This window comes from Aristolochia californica, unplaced genomic scaffold, assembly GCF_029961685.1.
Source record: "Aristolochia californica isolate CCGP_79_NKW_82.1479 unplaced genomic scaffold, dmAriCali1.0.hap1 SCAF_2, whole genome shotgun sequence".
NCBI classification, from domain to species: Eukaryota; Viridiplantae; Streptophyta; class Magnoliopsida; order Piperales; family Aristolochiaceae; genus Aristolochia; species Aristolochia californica.
Window position 1 is genome coordinate 9,577,442 of NW_027181881.1, and position 14,250 is coordinate 9,591,691.

Here is a 14,250-nt window from a genome sequence, read left to right on the forward strand (position 1 = left end):
GGAAGCTCGATCTGGACCTCAGACGGAGAATCCGACCTAGGCCTCTGAGGGAGAATCTGACCTGTTTAATTCTAATTTTCTCATTACTTACTTTCCTTCACCTTGATGTCCCCATAAATAGGGTTGAGGACGTAAATACAAATTAGACCCATGGGTCAATTGGTTCATGCCATATTACATCTAAACCAAACCAAACCAAATGGAATTACATTAAAAGTAAATTGACATAATTTAATTCCTATGCGTGTGGATAACTCGTGATGCTATGAAGTCCATAACATCCTTGGACAGCCGTGAGCCCAGGCCACTGCTCCCCTCTTCTGTGATATGGTTGAGCCACCTCTCTCGGCTCTGGACTCTAACGTCTCTCTGCCTTCAGCTCAGTTAGCATGCTGATGACTCGACTCATCTCTTCTTCCAAACCACAAACCTTCCCTAGGACTGGTTGTGCTGTTTCAAGGTTATCTTCTATCTTTTGTATCCTGATTTGTATTTCTTCATTGCTGAGAGTATCCCCCATGTTACCCTACTTTGATACCATGTTGTTACGATCCCGGATCATGGATCGAGTAACACGGCGTGGGATTTTTGAATCCAACACTTGTACAGAGTTGTTGGACTCGATAAGGAGGGTTAAAACTCCCTTCTTTGATTGATCTTCCACACATGATCAATTCCCCTTTTTATGTATCCACTCTAGTGCTAAGTTATAACTATAATTGAATTAATTCACATGGAGAAAAGACTGGAAGAGATACCTTTTGTTGCTCACGAAAACAAGGGTTTCAACCCTAGTTTGGTTGCTGCTCATGCTAGGATTGAAGTCTTAGCTTATGTGTAGCCCTTGGCTCACCTTGGTGGACATTGATGCTAGGTTTCCATGATGCTTCCATGCTAGGAAGAGATGCACCAGACCTTCACGTGGAAGAACCAAAAAACCCTTCCTTTTGCTGCTCGTCAAGAGGATTAGAACCCTTGCTGGCTGTTGACGCTGAGAAGGAGGGAAGACCCTCTCTTTGGGCTTGGAAAAGGGGCAGGAAGCTCCTCTTCCAACTATGGATGATGGAGGATGAAGGTGGATGAAGATGGATGGCAATGGAGGGTGAAGGATACGTTGAATTTTTGGAGTAAACTCTAAACTCGAGATCAAGAGGTGATCTCAATCTGTTTACAGTAGGTTATTCTAAAATCTCAAAGCTTGCCTCATTCATTCATTCTTTACCTTTAAATAGATCACGTCATGGATTTTTAGGGTTAGGGTTACAATAATTCCCATAATGCCCCTACATATAAAAGTAATTAGAAATAACTCCTAGTCAAAACAATATAAGAAATAAATCCTACTCAAAGTAATAAATCCTACTCAAAGTAATATAAGAAATAAATCCTACTCAAAGTAATATAAGAAATAAATCCTACTCAAAGTAATATAAGAAATAAATCCTATTGAGTGAGTTGTTGTTGCCTCCTTCGTTGTGTGACTTGGTGTGCTATTGAGTCCACAACACATCCCAACCTTTGCTATGGGAATCCACAAGTTAATCAACTTGTGACTCAAAATCACCCAAGTTACCAGGAATATAGGCAGCAATATCCCCCTAGATAACAATTGGGCCATACTTCCAATTCTAGTATGTCTTTAGAAGATATTGTTAAATCTCTTGTGACTAATAATTTGAAATTTCGATATGAGACATGGGCCAGTATTCAAATTTTGGACAATCAGATGGGTCAGATGGCAACCGCAATTAGTCGGCTAGAGGTACAAAGTTCAGGGAAATAACCCTCTCAAACGAAAGTAAATCCAAGAGAAAATGCAAGTGCAATCATTTTGAGAAGTGGTAAAGAAGTTGAGATTCCGGTAAAGGCGGCCCTTGCATCGTCGGAGCAAGGAAAAGAGAAAAATGTCGTTGCAGACAGGAACATTCTAGATGATGATGATGTACCTAAGCTTAATTTTTCACCTCTTTCTGATTATAAACCAGTTCCTCTTTTTCCTTAGGCTTTGCCAGATTCTAGACAAGATGAGCACAATCAATATTTATATAAGACTTTCAATAGATGTGAGGTAAATATTCCACTTCCTATGTTCTTCTGAAATTTTCGTTCATGATTGTCTCATTTAATCCCTAGGAGGCCTACTTGTTTATTACTCGTTGCAATCTATTGCTAGGTTAAATGTCAAATCCGTAATTGTTTGATCTCTCTAACCTGTGAAGCAATTGAGATTTGATGATTTGTTGCGTGATAAATTATTTGATCTTGAGAAGAATGCTGGACTAAATTAAATGTAGCCACTTGTGCTTGTGTTTTTTAGCTTCATCGATCCCTCTAATTCTTAAGGCTGCTGCTAGATTAAGCCTTCAGCACTTGTCTTGGGTTGTTTAGTAGTTAGGGTTAATTGGATCGCTTGTTTTCTAATTAACTATGAAAGGAGAGATAGGAAGATAGTTCCAACAGTGATTATTCAAGTGCGAATTGACATATGCTTGCATTGATGATCAGTTGTGGTATTCCGATGGTGGATGTTGACTTAGACCAAAGTTTGTTCTCTTGATTGATTTTGATTCTTTTAATTTGAATTGTTTCTAAGTTGTTTTTTTTAAAAAGTGTTTTCTTTATATTCAAAACCTCCCCTCCCTCACCGCCTCATCCTTGTTCATGGAGCATAAAAGTGGACTAATCACTCTTCGTGGGATCGATTCTTACTCTCACTACTACATATATTTTTAGGAGTATAGGTTTTATTTTTGGCTGCTCGTGACAACACACCAACAACATAATAGTGACAGAAGAAAAATTACTCCTAGCCATACGACAAAACTCCATACCCTAGTCAAACCGGTCATAGTCTGAAACAGACTCCGCTCAACATTAGGGTACAACAAAAAGACTACTCAATTTTTAAGGGTAGTTCAAACACAGTCACGTCTTAGGTAAAAAATAAAATACTTGACTCTTACCTGTATGATGAGCACACTTCTATACTTTTAGATAGTGGTCTATACGCATTGCTCTAGAGTGGTTTTAACAAACACAAATTGAAGGAAGTACTTTGAGGAATTAAGGGTGTGAATAAAATGATAGCAACTCTCATACTTCAAAAGAAAGGAGGTGCACAATGTAACTATTCATACTTCCAAGTAAGGATGAGGTGCTTTTAGACCAATAGATGGATAAAAAGTTACCAGGTTTTACTTAAAAGGGACGTAAAAAAATAATTCCTTTATGAACATGATGATTAAGGAAACTTAAAAACCCCTAATAAGAAAGATTTTAGATGGAACATAATAATGGAAACATTCTAAAAATAGACCTCTCATATAAAGCAGTTACCTTTTATCATAACTTGACCAATTTGTAAAGAAAATATTCAAGAGATAATTCTAGAATAAGGGATACTTTGGACAATTATTTGGAATCTTGAATTAGAAAACCAAATTTTTTAATTAAAATTTTTCAGACTTTATCAAAACGGAAACGAACTGATAAACGAAAGATTCCTCTCAAGGAAACTAATGTAAGGTGAGATCATAAAAAAAGAAGCTTTTAAGGAAGGAAAGATACACAAGTTGGTAAAATCTTGATTAGATTTTGAAAACAAATAGGAAACTCTTCCAACATTAGCAACTCAAAAAGTGAAACAAAAAATTCAGCTAGAATTCATATTTTTGCATGCCACAAAATACCAACATGACTTTTGATTCTTCCAATGTGAACATGTCTCTCTAGAAAGATCAGATTGAGAAACTGTTTATTGGGATAGAAAGTGGACTCACATGGCTTTCTTTTGAGATATAATTCTCAATATAAATATGTGTGCAAAGGTGTAATGTAAAATTATGAGTTGTATAATTAGCATAATTGTAGGAAACAATTTGTTTCCTTATTCGTTTCCCTGATTTTAGGATATAAATTGGACCTAATTTTCGGTTGTAAGTGTATGTTAAATAGCCTCTATTTGAGAGAAGAATATATCAGAAAATCATTATTTGAAACCTTTCTTTGGTGTCACTATGTTTGACATGGTATCAGAGCGGGAGAAGTCTTTTGTCCTCGCCTTGAATGAAGAAGATATCATGTCCCGTAGCCGAAGCGCAGAGCACCAACTCTACCACAAAAAAAAAGAAAAAATACAAGAGCTGGTCTGCTCTGTAGTTTCCGTGAATGAAGAGCTGGTTTAAGTTGACTTCTGAACGTTGTTGATGACCGAACCACCAGCTTGAATGTCGTCGATGCCCGCACCACTAAACTGAAGATGCTATATCGTCGCCGAAGACACTCTATCGTCGCCGAGAAACGAAGGGACGCTCTGTCGTCGCCGAAGACTCTCTATTTCGTCGTGAACACCATATTCTTCTTTGTCATCGCCGTGACCAGAGCCACCATCAAAGAAGTCCAGAAGTATTCCAAACATCGTCGTGAATAGCCGAGCCACCAATCAGCCTTCCAGCATACTGCACCACCGACCAGAGAAGGAAAAGCCGCATCATCTCGAGGAAGAAGACAAAGGCAAAAATAAATTTTTGTTTCAGTTAACTTCGGTCCATTTTTTTATTATTCTGCTGAGCGACCCGGACTCAGACTGGACCGGAATAAGAGACCCAAACTAAGTCAACCTAGCGGCTTACCGGACCAGTTCCCAAACCGGACCGGACCGGACCGAGAACCAATTTTTTTTTTTTAAATGGATTGAACTCGACAACGATCATCACATAGTCAAAACACTCAATCCTATGGAAAAGCTAACAACCTGGTAAGCACTCACTGCAGGCAAAAAGGTCATTCACAACAACATTGTTATGAGATTATTGCCTACAAAGTAGTGGGACTTCTAAACAAAAACCTCAAAAAAAGATTGTTGGGAAAACCATGTTGACATCCACAAAAGAAAATCAGCTACCTACGACAAATGTTGCCTATCCGGGTATCCTTGGTAAAACATCAATATTCCTTGCATATTCTAAGAATAGAACTTGGCTTATTGATACAGGTGCATCTGATCACATGACAAGGGATTCCAGTCAGTTAAAATATGTCCTACCTGCTCTTCAATTTGTTATTTCCATCGCCAATGGTAGTACCTATCCTATTACTGGGGAATGATCAGTTATCTTGTCGAATAATCTTACATTAGATACTGTCTTTGTTGTTCCATCTCTCAAATACAATCTTTTGTCTGTTAGCCAAATTCCTTCACTCTTGCTTGTATTGTAACTTTCTGGGCCTCATTTGTGTCTTTGAGGACATTTTAACCCCGAAAGATTCTTGTTTAGGGTGTTAGACGGGGCAAACTCTACTATTTGGAGTTGACAGGGAATGGGGGATAAAAAATAAGTCAGGAAAATCAAGCAAGCACTTAAGAGAATGCTCAAGCAACTATATGGTTATGGCACCGAAGACTCGGCCATCTTTCCTTTGATTATCTTAAGAAATTGTGACCACAACTTTTTTCAGGTTTGAATAATATGGATTTTCATTGTGAGACTTGTGAACTAGCTAAGAGCCATTGTATCGCTTATTTACCAAGTTTGAATAAGAGTTCCGAACCTTTTAAGGTTATTCATTATGATGTTTGTGGTCCGGCAAAGGTTCCCTCTATTTTGAGAGCTCGTTACTTTGTGACATTTATTGATGAATGCACTAGAATGACTTGCATATCCTTGCTTAGAAAAAAGAGTGATGTGTGTCTAACTTTTTAGAAATTTCACAAAATGGTACACACTCAGTACCAGAAGTAGATTAATGTTTTGCAATCAAACAATGGTCCTAAGTTTGTCAATGTTTCTCTTTGTAATTTTTTGAATAATCATGGAATTCTTCATCAGACCTCATGCACCTATACTTCCCAAAAAAATGGATTGGTAGAGAGGAAGAATAGATAACTTTTGGAAGTAGTGCATGCCTCCCTCTTTTGCAAGAACATGCCTCGATTTTATTGGGGCGAAGCAGTCAAATATGCTGCCTACCTTATCAATCGAACACCTTCTCCAGTTATAGACTTTCAAACTCCTCAACAAAAACTCCACTCACTAATTTTCGTTCCCCATTTTTTGAATCTTGAACCCCGATTTTTTGGGTTACTGTATATGTACATATCCCAAAAGTCATGTGAAATAAACTTGATCCATGTGCCAAACGATGTGTTTTTGTTGGCTATTCCTATTTCAAAAAGGATATCAGTGCTATAATCCACACACTCGAAAGCTCCATGTGACTCTAGATGCCTTTTTCCATGAATTAACACCTTATTACTCAGGAGGAGTCTCTCGGAATTCTCTTCAAGGGGAGTGCTCAGCAGAAGAGAATGTTCAACAAGAGAATAGCGAAGTGGCTAAGTTTGAGTTAGAAGCGGTGAATGAATTTTTTAATCAAAAAGAGATTAACAGAGGTGATGAGTTTATTGAGTTAGAAGCGGTGAATGATTTTTTTAAGCAACCAGGTCGTCATGATATCCAACAAGACTGTGATCACAATCATGAAGTCGAGAGTGAATCATTAATTTCTCCTGAAGAACCCTCAGAATTGCCTTTGTCGGCACCATCAATTGAAGAATCAACCCAGAATGTTCCTCCTCAGGTAAATACGAATCATGTGTTTGATGAGTCTAATGAAACATGTGTATAAAAAATATAACTCCTAGATATCCACAAAGATTAAATAGTGGAGTTCCAAAGAAACAGTTTGAACCTGATCTTGAAGCCAAGACCAAATACTCAATCAACAACTATGTGTCCTCCCATAGGTTGATTAAATCGTATGCATTTACTGTCGATCAATTATTCAGGGTTTCTATTTCTAGTAATGTGGAGGATACATTAGCTGATCCAAAATAGAAAAAGTCGATAAACGAAGAGATGGAGGCTCTACAAAAAAAATGCCACTTGGGAACTTGTTCCATAGCCTAAAGGAGTGAAGACAATTGGATGTCGATGGGTGTTCAAGGTGAAACTCAAATAGGATGGAAGTATAGAAATATATAAAGCTCGACTAGTGGCAAAGGTATTTACGCAAAGGTATGGGATAGATTATCAAGATACTTTTGTACCAATAGTTAAGATCAATACAATTCACATTCTTATATCTATAGCAGCAAATTGAGATTGGCCTCTACAACAATTTGATGTTAAAAATGTCTATCTCAATGGAGAAATAGAAGAAGATGTCTACATGGAGCTACCATGCGGAATAAAAAATAGTTCTTTGTGTCAAGGTGAAGTCTGTAAATCAAAGAAGTCATTGTACGGGCTAAAACAGTCACCTAGAGCATGGTTTGGGAGATTCTCAGCTAGAATGAAGGAGTTTGGCTATAATCAAAGTAACATAGATCATACTTTGTTTATAAAACACATAGAAGGAAAAGTAATAACTTTAATTGTGCATGTTGATGATATGGTCTCTATAGGAGATGACCCATGTGAAATACAAGCTTTACAAGGGTATTTTGCCACTAAATTCGAAATGAAGGATCTCGGACAATTCACATATTTTTTTGGGAATTGAGGTTGTAAGATCGAAAATCCTTTCACAGCGAAAATATGTGTTGGATCTTCTAGCCGAAGCCGAAATGCTTGATTGTAAACCATTAGAGACGCCCATGGAAATGAATCATAAGCTCGGTATTCTCCCATATCAAGCCTCAGTAGACAAAGGGCATTATCAATGATTATTGGGAAGATTAATCTACCTATCGTACACAAGGCCAGATGTCACATATGCAGTGAGTGTTGTTAGTCAGTTCATGCATGCACAAAGTGAAGAACATATGGAAGCGGTCTATCAGATCTTGAGATACTTAAAGAGTGCTCTAGAAAAAGGTTTGTTATTCTCAAAAAGGGGTATCTCTAACATTGAAGGATATACAAATTTTAATTGGGCAGGTGACCGGACAACCAGAAGATCCACGTCGGGTTACTTTAATTTTGTGGAAGGGAATCTTGTCACTAGGAAAAGCAAAAAATAGAAGGTAGTATCAAGATCAAGTGCTGAAGCTGAATTTCGAGGCATGGCTCATGGTGTCTGCGAGTTGTTATGGATAAGGAATATAATGAGGGACTTAGGGATTGAATAGGCTAAACCTATGAATCTCCATTGTGATAACAAGGTAGCCATTGCAATTGCACAAAATCCTGTTTTAACATGATCACACTAAACATGTTGAAATTGATCATCATTTCATCAAGGAGAACCTCGATGCAAAGATTATACAATTCCTGTTTATTCAATCTGAGAGTCAGTTGGATGATATGCTCACGAAGGTAGTATCAAGGAGGCATTTCATGGTATAATTGACAAGTTGGGCATGACTGATATCTATGCACCAACTTGAGGGGGAGTGTGTGCAAAGCTGTAATGTAAAATTATGAGTTGTATAATTAGCGTTGGTGGAAGATGGGCTCAAGCCCACAGGCTCAAGGCTAGAGGCCCACACGTCAAAGGAGTGGCAAAGTGGTTATTTATGATATGTTCTATAAGGATGGCATGGATATGTAAATACATTGTCTTAGTATGTCTTTTAATCTACTGAGTTTTAACCCTAAGGGCTTTGTAACACTATAAATAAGAGCATTAGCTAAGACGTAAGGAATTCAATCCTTCTCCTCTATTTGGAAAAATGTCCAACCACCCTCTCTTCTCTCTTGACGCATTCTCTCCTTCCCTTAATCCAAGCTCTCCTCTCAAACGTCCTTCTCCTTTCTCCCTCTTCTCTCTCTCTTCTCTCCTTCTTCTTCCATGTTAACCTAGAGTCCTTCTCATGGGGTCCTAACTTCTACATGGTATCAGAGCTCGGAGGTTAGGATCCGTATTCAAGTAGTTATGTCATCCATTCAAGAAGTTGTGTATAGAAGGAATTCTGCCATGAAGAGATAGGTAATTTTTTTTTTTTTTTTTTGCATATTCTCTCTTTATGGTTTCAATTTTTTCCTCTCTTATAGAATTGTTGATTCATATCAAGGCAAGATAATATTCATAAACATTGTGAAGATCTATCCTTTATGACTAAAAGGATATTGTAGTCTTGATCATCTTGTAGCACAATTACATGATTGATCAACGGTTTTTTTTTTTTTTTTTTGGTTTGTTATTTGGATTCAGTTACCTTTATGTAATGGGAATCACACATTATTGATATGGGATTCTAGCATATGTTGCTATCCATTCTATAATCTAATGTTACTCATGGGAGTGTGTCATGTTGTTGGATGCCCGTTATATGTTTGATGAAATTCCAGTACTAACTTATCCCTATTATTTGTTGTGTTTGAACTTCAGCAATTGAATCTTTTGTTTTGTTGAAGTATTCCCATGAGTTAGAGTTTCTTTGGCCAAGAAATTGCTCTCGGTTTGCCAAGAAAGGCCGTGTCTAAAGTTGCTCCCGATTTTGTGGTTGAGTTTGGATTAAGGATAAGAGTTGCATCTATTCTCTTCTCTATATTTTTTTGATAAATATAAGAGAAGTTGAGTAGTGGTTGTTTGTTGTTAACACTTCACAAAAGCACCATTTTTTCCATGATTTAGTGCTTATTATCGTGAAAATATTCTCTACTTAGTTTTGGTGGCTAAATTGGCCTACGGGTGCTTCAAATTACGTTGTGTAATTGTTATTTGAGCCCATTTGACAATTGATCTTACTAGTTGATTTGCGTCAACATGGAGAGTGGACATATGAGTAATAAGAGTGACATACTCAGAATTACTACAATTCCACTAAGAGGTCTTTCCAATTACCTCAGCTGGTCACAATCGGTACGAAGGGTTCTCATTACTCATGACCTTCTCAATCATGTTATCAAAATCCCTCCTCTGATTGATGACGAAGATGAAGTCTACCATAAATGGGTAAAAAATGATAACATGGTTATCAGTTGGCTTATTAATAGCATGGAAGAGCATGTTACTAACAATGTGGTCCACTTGGAAACTTCGAAGGATATTTGGGACACATGTGTTAAGCTCTATTCTAGTACCGCCTCCTTGCAAAGAGTATATGATGTTTTCCAAAGTACGTTGGCTACAAAACATGGAGATAATATTCATGAGTTTCTGGCCCGGTTTCGTGGCCTTCTCCAAGAATGGAAAATTGCTCAACCATACTCTACCGACATTGTTGTCCAAGAAAAACAGCGCGAGGCCTTGGCAGTGGCTATTTGCCTTACCAATATTAAGCCGTATCTAGAGGTGGCTAAGACTCAGCTTCTTAGTTCCTCTGCCCTTCCCTCTTTTGATGACATCAGTGCAATGTTGTTACGGATTTCTGATCCATCTCCTCCTTTTCCGATTGATGCTCCATCAGCTATGTTCTTTGGTAATCGGGGTACATCATCCCCATTTCGAGGACATGGCAGAAATACAAGAGGAGGCCGCAATAGAGGTGGTCTAACAGGTCCGACCCATTCTCGCACTGAGCCTCAATTGTGCTCTTACTGTGGTGGTCAGAACCACCTTGTGGATTCATGCTGGAAACTCCATGGTAAGCCTGATTGGGTGACAGCCAATCCAGCCTCAGTTAATGTTGAGAAAATAGAGAACAAGACTAATTCTCATTCCGGGAATGTGACTATCTCTTTGGACGACTATGCTGTAATTCAGAAGCTGAAATCCTTATTGGACCAGTCCTCTACTCCACCAGGCCTTACTGCCTTTCCTCTTGGATCATTGACTCCGGGGCTTCCGAACACTTGTCAGGTAACAAACACAGGCTTCATTCATTGTCTCCATGTCTTCCTCATAAATTGGTCATTGTTTCTAATGGTTCCCAAACCAAGGTGCTTGGCAAGGGTTCCTTCTCTCTTACAATGTCTATTCCTCTCAAAGATGTGTTATTTGTTCCTCAATTTCCGTTAAATTTTCTCACCGTTAGTCAATTAACCAAACAATTGAATTGTTTTGTCACCTTCTCACCATCTTCGTGTATATTTCAGGATCTAACTACGAAACAGGTGATTGGTGGCGGCCATGAAAAATGGGGTTTATATTATTTTACTCTTCCACCAGTGGCTGCTATTTCATCTAGTACATCCGAGGCTCATATGTGGCACAACCGGCTTGGTCATCCATCTATCTCGTCACTTCGTTCTTTAGTTCCATCTCTTAAATATTTGTCTAGTTTTAATTGTGAGGCATGTCAATTAAGTAAGCATATTAGGAGTACATATTCTCCTCGTCTTACAACTACTAGTACTGCTCCGTTTGATTTAATATGTTCTGATGTATGGGGCCCTTTAAAGGTCTCTAACATTTCTCAGGTTCAATATTTTGTTGCTTTTGTGGATGATTTTACTTGAGTGGTTGTTTTTGTTTAAAGAACGATCAGAAATTCTTTCAATTTTTAAAAAATTTCATGTAATGGTTCTAACGCAATTTGGAAAAAATTCAAATCCTTATATCCGATAATGCTAAGGAATATTTTTCTAATGAGTTCAAATCCTTTTGTGAGGGTAATGGGCTTCTTCATCAAACATCATGTGCCTATACCCCTCAACAAAATGGTGTTGCTGAAAGAAAGAATCGTCACCTCCTTGAGGTTGCTCGGGGCCTCCTCTACTCCATGATGGTACCCTACTTTTATTGGCCTCATGCTATTCTTACAACATGTTTTCTCATCAATATGTTCCCTTCATCAGTACTTAGAAATCAAACTCCGTATTCTGTTTTGTTTCATGGTAAAGATCCATTTTCTCTTCCTCTTAAAGTATTTGGTTGCACATGTTTTGTTCATGATACTTCACCACATAAAAATAAACTTGATCCTCGGTCTTTGAGGTATACTTTTTGGGGTATTTTCGAACTCAGAAAGGATATATTTGTTATAATCCTACACTTCGAAGGTTGATGGTATCTCGGGATGTGACTTTCTTTGAAGATACTTCCTTCTACTCCTCACATGAGGCTTCTCTAGGGTTTACATCTACTCCTACAACTCCATGTCCGCTTGTACCGTTTCATGAAGATATTACTCAACCCCCTGAAGCACTGGCCATTCCCTCACCTGTGGAGTTGTCTGATCCACCTGAGGTAAGTCTTTCTCCTCCTCCTATGTTTGGGCCTGAATTTGATACTTGACCTATTGCATTACGAAAGGCAACCCATTCTTGCACTACATCTCATCCAATTGCCAATTTTATGTCTTCACATCGCTTATTTCTCAGTGTGTTCAGTTTCTTGCTTCCCTTTCGTCTGTTTCCATACCACAATCCTATCAGGAGGCCCTGAAGTATCCAGGATGGAAGGCGGCTATGGATGAAGAAATGCATGCATTATATGCAAATCAAACATGGACATTGGCATCACTCCCAAAAGGTAAAAGGCCAGTTGGTTGCTGATGGATTTTTTCAGTGAAACACAACCCATATGGGTCAGTTGCTCGCCTTAAAGCACGTCTGGTTGCAAAAGGTTATACTCAGTGCTATGGGATAGATTATGAAGAGACTTTCTCTCCATTTGCAAAACTGAACTCGGTACGTATCACCCTTTCTATTGCAGCTAACTCATCTTGGCCAGTATATCAACTCGATGTAAAAAATGCCTTTTTAAATGGTGATATACGCGAAGAAATTTATATGGTCCAACCACCAGGATATGTGGTTGAGTGGGAGTCCGTATGTCAATTAAAGAAATCTTTCTATGGGCTTAAATAGTCCCCTCGGGCTTGGTTTGATAAATTCAGTCAAACACTTCTACGATTTGGCTTCCATAGGAGCTCGGTTGATCAGTATATGTTAAAGATACTATCAAAAGGAAGATATTATTGGCCGTGTATGTTGATGATATTCTCTTGACTGGAAATTATGCTCATAGTATACAAGAAGTGAAGAATATGATATGTAAAGAGTTCAAGACTAAAGATTTGGGTAAACTCAAATATTTTCTGGGTTTAGAAGTCCTTCAGTCAAATCATGGAATAGTATTGTCTCAAAGAAATTAGTATTTGATATTCTTGAAGAAACATGAATGAAGGGTTGTAGACCAGTTGATACACCTCTGGATGCGAATGAAAAATTGTGTGCCACAACTGGAGAAGATGTTGACACTGGAAAATATCAAAGACTTGTGGGAAAATTGATCTATCTCACGGTAACCAGGCCAGATATATCATATGTTGTGAGTGTGGTAAGCCAATTCATACACAAACCACAAATTACTCACTGACAATCGTTGGAGAGAATACTATGATACTTAAAAGATGCTCCAGGAAGAGGATTGCTATATAAACAACACGGTCACTTCAATATAGAAGGCTTCTCAGATGCAGATTGGGCTGGATCACCCATTGATAGAAAATCTACATCTTGGTATTATACCCTTGTTGGGGGAAACTTGGTCACATGGAAAAGCAAAAAGCAAAATGTGGTTGCAAGATCTAGTGCTGAAGTAGAATACTGAGCTATGGCCTACACTGTAAGTGAACTTTTATGGATAAAGACGCTTCTTGGGCCTACATTGTGATAATCAAGCAGCTATGCACATTACGTCAAATCCAGTTTTTCATGAAAGAACTAAACATATTGAAATGGATTGTCATTTTATAAGGGAAAAGTGTCAAGCAGGAATAATTTCTCTCAAATATGTTTCATCTCAAGAGAAATTAGCTGATATCCTCACCAAACGGTAACGTCCAAAGTTCTATCTAATATAGGTGGCAAGCTGGCTATTTTTTGATGTATTTTGTTCACCAGTTTGAGGGGGAGTGTTGGAAGATGGGCTCAAACCCACAAGCTCATGGCTAGAAGCCCACACGTCAAAGGAGTGGCAAAGTGGTTATTTATGATATGTTCCATAAGGATGACATGGATATGTAAATACATTGTCTTAGTATGTCTTTTAATCTATTGAGTTGTAACCCTAAGGGCTTTGTAACACTATAAATAAGAGCATTAGCTAAGAGGTAAGGATTTCAATCCTTCTCCGCTATTTGGAAAAACGTCCAGCCACCCTGTCTTCTCTCTTGACGCATTCTCTCCTTCCCTTAATCCAAACTCTCCTCTCAAACGTCCTTCTCCTTTCTCCCTATTCTCTCTCTTCTCTCCTTCTTCTTCCATGTTAACCTAGAGTCATTCTCATGGGGTCCTAACTTCTACAAGCGTAATTGTAGAAAACGATTTGTTTCCCTGATTTTAGGATCTAAATTGGACCTAATTTTATGTTGTAAGTGTATGTTAAATAGCCTCCGTTTGAGAGAAGAATGTATCAGAAAATCATTCTTTGAAACCTTTCTTTGGTGTTACTCCGTTTGACAAAAACCTCAGTAAT